Genomic DNA, 9171 nt, shown 5'->3' with positions numbered 1-9171 from the left:
CTGTTCACTTAAGACAGCTTTTTCATTCCGACAGAATCTTTACAAGCTCACTTCCTCTTTGCTTGTAGTCTTTGAGGTTGCTTTTTAACTCTCTCTCTCTCTCTCTCTCTCTCTCTCTCTCTCTCTCTCTCTCTCTCTCTCTCTCTCTCTCTCTCTCTCTCTCTCTCTCTCTCTCTGTCTCTCTCTGTCTCTGTCTCTGTCTCTGTCTCTGTCTCTGTCTCTGTCTCTGTCTCTGTCTCTCTGTCTGTCCCCTCCCTGTCCCCTCCCTGTCCCCTCCCTGTCCCCTCCCTGTCCCACTCTCTCATTCCCTGTCCGTGAGCATTAAAGGAGTCGTTTCCATGACAATAGCTAAGCGACCAACCGTGCATGATGGTACGACAGGCGAGAGGGAGGGAGGTGGTGTGGACGATGTCGACAGTAACAGTATGAAGAAATTATAGAAATTGACTTTTTGGCATAATTGAAACGTAACATAAAGTTAAATGGGTAAAGGTAGAGAGGGTGGATTGACGACAACACAAATGTTGAATTTTTATAAAACTAAATCCTTCCTCGATGCTTATCATTGACGGGAGGATAGTTTACTTGTCTGAGTGAAATACTCCAACAGTGACATCGACGCAAGATTAATTATTTGACACAGCACAGTTTATGCTCGACTACCTTGGCTCAACTACTTCAGCTTGTATTACCAGCTTGATTGCCATGCAGCTCTCCTGCTCATGCAACAGCAGCCGGCACTGTGTGGCAGCGACTCGGGCTCGGAGGCAGGAGCAGCATGGCAACAAGGTAGGAGAATGGAGCTTGTTGTGGGAATGACAGGCATTGACAACATCCATCCATTTTGTGTTGCTGATGAGGACAAAGAAATTCGAAACGACTTTCCATGGCTAGGTTTGATAAAAACTTTAGCCATACACAAATGTGACCTTTACACACAGCTCTTTTGGGGGCGGGGGGGGGGGGTACCTGGTCATACTAGTCTGCAAAGGTCTCTCTTCACTGTTTGACTGATTGGTGATGAAAGGTTTTGCAAGACGAAACGACCTTTCTGTGCTTGACCACTCGATGCAATGTATAATACAGGCTTGTCCGATCTTTCTACTTTATGGATTTTTCTTGTTTTGGTTGATATTCACTTGAATACCAGATGCAGTGGTGGAATAGTCAAAGCATCCGTTCTGAGACTAGGAGGTCGGTGCTTCAAACTCCAGCTGAGACTTACCAAAGGCTTTAAAATTTCAGGACAGAACTGTCCATCCAGCCTCCAGGCCATAACTTCTTACAATTTGAGCTTTTGTCATCAAACTTTCAACAAAGCTTTGTTTTGAGAATATGGAGAACACAAATTAATAAAATGTACAATTTTTCTTTTCAACTGGCAGTTTGGTCAAGTGCAGTTCGAGTACAAAGCAGATACGGACGGGCTTTTCATTTTGAGATGCTTTCTATTTTCTCTTTGTTTTAATTATTTTAAATGCTGTACTCGTATTCATGAAGACTGGTGAGAGGTTTTTACAGCATTGCTTCTTGTACTCTTCCCCATAAAAAGCCAAACATCTAGAACTTATAATGTTATTGTTGAAGGACTGTTCCAGCATTTATTCGAAGTGCCTTTTTGCACGAGGGATGTGCAGAACACCTCATTGCATGTTTCCACGTAACGTAATTCCCTCATGTAATACTCGTTCAGCACGTGCAACTCATGCACTCTTAGGTTTTTAGAGGCATTACGAGGCGTTCTGCCCAAATTAGAAACAGTCTTTCCGAGACATTAGCATGTGGATCATCTAAAAAAAAAAACCACGCTGATTGCATTATTTAACACTCCATTTTACAATGCCCCATCCGTCAGAAAATGAGAGGAATCAAATCGTTGCACACCTTCACACAGTCAATGCTGCAAGGCTTTTTAACATGAGGAGAGGAACTGTTTATGACCTCAGAAGACATTATCAAGCCTCAATGAATCAACAAGAGATATGCCAAGAAGTGGACGTCCTAGGATAATGACTCCTGTTCAAAACTGATGCATTGAATGATCCATGTACGCAATCAGTTTCAAAATGCTCAGAGTACTGCAAACGCACTTCCTGGACTGTTCAGGATAAGTGTCAACATTGTCTTGAGGTGTCTCCATGATTGTCATTCTGTTTAGTGTCGAAGACTTGCACCCCAACACATCCAAACATGCTTGCAGTAGTTAAATCGGCATGTCTGATGGACACGAAGGCAATGGACAAGTGTTATGTTCAGTGACTCATCTATGCTTCTCGTTGAAAGGCATGATGACTGTGTATGGGTCGAAAGAAGACTCAATGAGTGATATGCCCCAGTCTGTGTCCAGGAAGCCACACATTTTTGACGTGGAAGTGTCATGATGTGTGTGGGGATTTCTGAAACCTTTCACACCAACTTGATCCATATCCATGGCAATCTGATGACAGGTCGATAAATTAATGAGATCTTGCAGCAACATGTATGGACATCGGAAAAAAGCATGGGGGAAAGAAAAAGAAATACAGCCACTCATTCAAGTATGTACAAAATTATATGCTTAAAAACTACTATAGAGTAAAGTCATAAGCATTTAAGAGCTGTACCTTTTAGTCTCGAATGTTTTCATAACTAATAAGAATGACAAAGATGCCAGAATACATCACTAAAGCGCCAAATCGAGAGATCGCCGAATTGCTCATCCCCAGAATTGTTTATTAATGTCATCCTGCTGAGCACAATAACAGTTGAAGCAATTATAATGATTCCAATGGAAGAAAGCGACATTCTCTCTTGAGTATTGTCCCCGACTGTAACAAACATTATTTTTTAAATCGGATTAAAAATATTATACAACCACAAGAGAGCACTGAAGCGATGATGGTGGTGAGGAACCATGCGTGACAACGCATGGCCTGGTTTTACAATCTTGTAGAATATGGCTGCCGTAGCTTTGTGAAGATGGTACGGTGTTTTGTTCCAGATTGTAGTTGGCATTCGGATAGTCATATCTGCAGCTCTTATCATTTTCCGAAGGAATTAAGTGTAAAGCAACAATAGATGGAACCAATAAGGTAATTTATCGCTTTTATTCTTCATCTTCCTTCTCTTCCCTTCATAAAGGTGAGGTCCAACAGTACCAAGTTTCTTCCCTGCCTTGCCCACAATACTCCTCCACCTCCCCCTGCCGTCAGTTAATTCTCTCCACTCTCCAATCACCTCCACGTTATTGATATCGCTCCTCACACAATCTTCCCATCTCAACCAAGGTCTACCTATTTTCCTCCTACCTTGCTCTCTCAACTAATCTGCTCTGTTTGCCATTCTCTCTTTCTCAATCCGCACCAAATATCCGGCCCACTTCAGGCGGCTTTTTACAAATCTCCCCATCAAGCTCATCTGCACACCAATCTCCTCCATCAGTTCATCCATCCTCCTTCTATCCACCCTCTTCACTCCCGCAATCGTTTTGACCCAGTTGTTTTCACCACACACCTGCAACCTCGGGTCTTGTCTCTCTGTCAGTGCCACCATTTTGAGAGCGGAAAGATTGGCTGGCCTCACACCAAATACTCAAATTTTCCCTTTCAATTTCCTTGATATGTTTATCTGCTAATTTTATTCCATCAAAATAAATATAAAATCGGTGCGAAAGTTGACGTCACAGAAGTTGTATGCTCACCCCTTTCATTCCATGTACGACTATGCCAAGGTAATACCCACACTACATTTAAAAATAAATGTAAGATATACTAGTGTTTCTTTACTTTCCTTCCCACCTACGCACGCAGACGGACAACCAAGCACCAGGTCACGTGTGCGGTAGCTGCCATGTTATGCTTCCACTCTGAATCTGGGAGTTCGGTGGTTTAAACCCCATCTGAGCCATACCAAAAACTTTAAAAACGGTAAGTGCTGCTTTCTTGCTTGATGCTCAGCATTTAAAAAAAACATATGTGCATGGACAAACAAAGCTGGGGAGGTAATATCAAACCACCAAGTATAACCCTTGCCAAGAAACTGCTTTGGCAGCACCAACGCTCTGCAGAGTATGATGCATCAAATCAAATCAATGTACCTGTGAGGAAGTGTTTTATCAGTTGTACTCATTTTCATCCTCAAACTGTAACTGATGCAACTACGAAATAATAAATAAAGTACTGAATCTAATTTACTACGTATCGAAGAATCCGATGTGAGATTATTAATCTGTTTAATGAATGCTGAAATCTCCTGTTTTCCTCAAACGACTTTTCAAAGCAGACATAACATTGAAAAGATGACACAACATCATGCGGATCTGCTTCTACAGAATGTGAGATGAAAAGGAACCCTTACCACAAGTTTATAAGATTGCTCTTTCAGGCCAACTTGGACAACTCCCCAAAGTTCTCCTCCTGGAAAATATGAAAAGTTTTCCATATTATCAAATTTCAAATGATTCTCTCCTCTTTGCAATGACTTTGGTTTGTCGCAAAAGTAAGTCACGAGTGAGGGCATCGACACGGCAGCCGTATTCAGCAATGCTTCAGCACGCAAAGTCAGTTCGATCGAAGTGAGCGTGCTTCCAAGTTCTGTTTAAAATCAGTCGAGCATTGTCATGCCAATGTGACGTCACACTTTGGTGACCTGTAGCCCACAAGCTGTCGAAAACCATTTACAGCATGGGAAGAGTGAGAAACTCTGCCGTAAAACTCACTTTTTTCCCCATAAAACTCATGGTCTGCCGTAAAGTCTCTGTCGTTGATCGCAAGGCCTCGTGGATTGTAAGGTATGACAAAATGTGTAATTTACAAAGGAAAGGGGGCGCAGGACAGTCTACTGTTGCTTTCATTGAGGTTCACAGGGGGTCAAACCGGTTATTGAAACCGGTTATTGAAAAAAGCATTCTAAATTCACCCTTCCATACACGGTATGCCGCATATCGTGTAATACCGTATGCGTACTATTCAAGCAAATCATGCGGCACTTCCTCGTTATGTAAGTAGATGTGATCATGTAACTCCTTCATAAGGAATCTATTTATTACACTTACACAGGGTGGGGAGGGAAGAAGTTGGAAATGCCAACATTGAGTAAAGGAACAGAAGGGAAGAGGATAGGAATGGAGGTATCTCTTTATTGTGTATGTATAGGTAGGGAGTAAATTGAGCGAAAGAAGAGAATGTAGGATGATAGGAGAAAGAAAGGAGGTGAGCGGAGTTTGAGAGAGAAGGGAAGGAATATTGGGAGGAAATCGGAGTATGGAGAGAGAATAGAAGGGAAGGAAGAGAAAATGGAGAGATGGGAAAGAAAAATTCTGCCATGTTGGTGTACAAAATAAATAGATGTTTCCAAAAGTGATGGACAACACAGGGTAGCAGAATGTCTGAGGGGAGACATAAGTAATGGGAATATTGGACGAATATTAAAGGAACCATGGAAGAGGCTTGTACGAGATATATCGTTAATACAACATGACAATCCCTTTACAGTTTACAATTAGCCTGTACATGCACCACAGTACAAATGGTTTATTGACCCCTGCTGCAGACTGGGGGGAAGGGGGGGGTTGTTATTAGCCAATGCACATAACATATATTGCCCCACCTCCCCCACTATGTTCCCACGCCACCCCCCCCCCCGACTGCTCCCAAAGGCTGTGGGTGTTTTTAGTGATATAAATTCTTAATCTTAATTCTGCTGTATTTGAATCTTGATTTTGGAAAAATATCAACATTTGGATAAATTGCATTTGTGCCTAAAATCAGTTTATCTGACATTATACTTCATCCAAATAATTAATCAATCAAGTTCAGTCGACTTCCATTGTCACCCATGATATTTTCTACCCATCTCAGCCCCCACTCTTTTTTCCTTTCTGTCGGATTATGTTCATCTGTTCATTTCATGTCCGCACGAGCCCACCACCCCACTGTTGGGCTCATTTCCTTTTATCACGTCATCTTGCTCTCCCATAAACCTTGTTTTTGTCCAGAAAACAAACAAACAAACAAAACACAAAAGCATTGAAGGCCATTTGGCTCAACAGCACTTCTTTTATAAAACCAAAGTGGGTGGGTGAGAGAACTGATAATAAGGTGGGATGACAGGGGAGATGGAGAGAAAGAACGATATTGGAGAAGGAGGTGGTGGGGGGCATCGAGGAAATGTGTTTAAGTGCAGCATATTGAGGAGGAAGGGGGGGGGAGGTCAAATAATTGTGGCACTTTGCGAATCTAATAAATAGACAGCTCCTTAGTTCACATCTTTGTTGAAGTTTTCCCAGCCTAACAAAGAAGTATAACTAGAGGGGGAGCACTCGGTAGAGTGCAAAACCTCCGCTGCCAATACTGCTGGGTCACTTAAGTGAACCTGATATCCTATTCATTGTAGGTCAAAACGGATCAGACTCTACTGAACCACGATTGAATAAACTAAACTAGATCGACACGCATGTAGAAATGCCAAAAAAAAAATCTAAATTTTTTTTGAAAAAAAAGTTGCAAATTTTTTTTTTCTCTAACAATTTTTTTTTTGGGGGGGGGGGGAGTTGGAAATCACTTAAAACATGTAGAAATGCAAAAAAATTCAAATATTTTTCAAATAAAACGAAATTTTTTTGAAAAAAGTTGCAAATTTTTGTTTTTTTTCCCCTAAAAAATTTATTTTTTTTTGGTTGGAAATCACTTAAAACATGTAGAAATGCAAAAACAAAAATTCAAATATTTTTTCAAAATGGCCGCAGTAGCGGCCATATTGGACTTTGGACCAAGTCCAAAATCTAATGGCATGATCCTTGGACCATACCTAATCCCCCCACCAAGTTTCGTCGAAATCCGTCCAGGAGTTTTTCCGTAATACTGTTCACAAACAAACAAACAAACAAACAGGGGTGAAAACAGTAAACCTCCGTCCATCTTCGATGGTGGAGATTAAATATGTAATAATTATTTGATTAAAATGGTAAGGAAGACTTTTCTATGAGTTCTATACAATTCCACACCCCTTGATCAATCTTCAGCAAATTTTGCATACTGTATGTGCTACCCAGTCAGGTCATGGGCACAAACCCCAACCTCTCCCTCCCCTGCAATTCGCCAATCTCTGTATGTATGTGTGTTTGTACATCTATACATCTGGAATCAAGAAACTGACCTAAAATAAGGAAATTTGGTCCATCATTGCCGTGGTGCACTCTCGGTGAATTTTTGCTGTAGCTTCAAACATCAATCATCCTGATGGTTTACTGAAATCAAAATAACCCGATATTTATCGGGTCACCCAGCTTATTGTTAATATGTGAAAACGTTATTTCTGGTCCAAAATTCATGAAAATTACTGTACTAAAATATGTAGAAGATCTAAAAGTGTTTGATGGGATGCTACAGAGATAGTGAGTGCACTTACTTTCCAATTATCGAATGAAGAAGTGGTCTTGCTGGTGAAGGCCATTGTTGGTGTGTGTCGGTGGACAAGTGGAACAATGGATGAAATCAACAGGACATTGGTTGAGTTATGCAATTTGTGCACTTTGTGCACATCTCACTCAACAATTTGTGCGGGAATGAAATGGGCAAGGAAACACAAGAAGGGCCAATTATGCAAAAGATAAACTTGAATTTTATTACGTCCATTTTTCCTATTCCAATGAATGTACAGACAATGCTACAGGTAAGAACACTGACCTACGTAAAGAATACAACATGGTTTTAAACCCAACAGATGAAAGTGACCCGAAACAGAAAGAGGGCGACAAATTATTAACATACGACAAACTTGCAATTTTAACAATGAACACAATCGAAGATACAAAGGGGAACATTCTAACATCTGTGGACTCCAATCTAACCAAACGGATATCTCACTCCATCACTCAGTCCACTCCTCAACACCTCAAACATGCTCCTTCTTTCCTTTCAGCACACCTCCCCCTCTTCCCAACTCCTCAAATCTTGTACCCCCCCACCCCCCCCACACTGCCTGCCTCAAAGAAACCTTAACACTCTTCCCCCTCCAAGCTTCTCTCTCACCTTTCTCAAAAGCTCCCCCTCTCACCCTTCTCCCTCAACTCTTCCCTCTCACCCTTTTTCCTCCCATCTCCCCCCTCACTGCCCCTTCTCAAAGTTTCCCCCCTCATATCCACAAAGCTGCCTCTTTCCCCTGCCCTCTCTCTTCCAACCCATCTCTCCACCTCCTCCAATCTTCAACTTCCCTCTGTCCCTCTCTCATTACTCCATACTGTGCCTCATCCTACCACCACTGAGCCTTGTCTCCTCCTTATCTGACCTTCTCCCCTCGCTCTTCTGCAATCCCCAACACTCTTTCAACAACTCTCTTTACGTCCTTTCTCCTTCCTTGTCCTTCCTTGTCCTACCTTCCCTCTCCCTCCCCTCCACTGCCCCCAAAGCCTTCTCCGCCCCCCCCTCTTCCTTAACAGTGTAGACCTCAAACATCCAGTGCCTTTGCTAAAACCTGATGGATCTTTCCATACAGGTTGCCACTGACAAACCCGACATAATCTGCCTAACAGAAACTTTCCTCCTCCAAGACGTCTCTGACTCCCGAGCATCTCTCCCTGGTTACTCCCTCCTCTGGTATGACAGACCTGAGCCTCGTCCTGGTGGAGGAGTTGCTCTCTTCATCAAAGACTCCATTCCTCACTCTCCATGCACTGCCCTCTCTCCCCCACACCCCCAGGAATATTTCTGGTTACGGCTTCACCTTCACTTCCACCTCATGTTTATATGCGTGTTGTGCCGTCCACAAATCAGTGATGACTCAATTTACACCTCGCTTGCAGAAAACATGGACCAATTTCTATCCTCTCATCCCAACTCTCTCTTCCTCATATGTGGTGACTTAAATTGTCATCATGCCAGTTGGCTGGGTGTGGTTACCTCTCTCACCTGTCATGGCACCTCAGCAAAAGCTTTCTGCGACTCATTGGGACTGACTCAATTGGTCAACTTCCTGACCCGGATCTCAACCAATGGTACTCCATCTCTTTTGGTTCTGATTTTGACAAATTTCCCTGACAATACCTGCTGTTCTTCGTCGCTTCAATCGGTTATTCTGACCACGTCCTTGTCAAAGTGGACATCTCTCTGGCTGTTATCAGAGACCACCTCACCGCCGTCTAGTCTGGCATTTCACTCAGGCCGACTGGCACAGACTTCAAGCAGCCATCAAACT

The 9171-nt window shown here is 42.5% G+C and overlaps 2 protein-coding genes across 4 annotated transcripts in view; one reads left to right on the top strand and one right to left on the bottom strand.

The window, feature by feature from the left end:
- The window catches only part of LOC147030752 (uncharacterized), a 227503-nt gene that overhangs the window by 10207 nt on the left and 208125 nt on the right, over nucleotides 1–9171 (top strand). The window contains exon 2 of one of the 3 annotated variants that reach the window (XM_085875123.1): nucleotides 3789–3905. The exons of the other annotated variants lie outside the window; for them this stretch is intronic. The gene's annotated coding sequence lies outside the window, so the exon portion shown is untranslated. The remainder of the gene's footprint in view (nucleotides 1–3788; nucleotides 3906–9171) is intronic. 3 annotated transcript variants of the gene reach the window in all.
- LOC147030753 (zinc finger MYM-type protein 6-like) overlaps nucleotides 1–9171 on the bottom strand; it is a 44312-nt gene that overhangs the window by 23678 nt on the left and 11463 nt on the right. The gene's annotated exons all lie outside the window — the stretch shown is intronic.

The sequence above is a fragment of the Eptatretus burgeri genome, chromosome 3 (genome assembly GCF_056783735.1).
Source record: "Eptatretus burgeri isolate ZD-2024b chromosome 3, Ebu_testis_v1, whole genome shotgun sequence".
NCBI classification, from domain to species: domain Eukaryota; kingdom Metazoa; phylum Chordata; class Myxini; order Myxiniformes; family Myxinidae; genus Eptatretus; species Eptatretus burgeri.
This window is presented reverse-complemented; position numbering and strand designations above follow the sequence as displayed.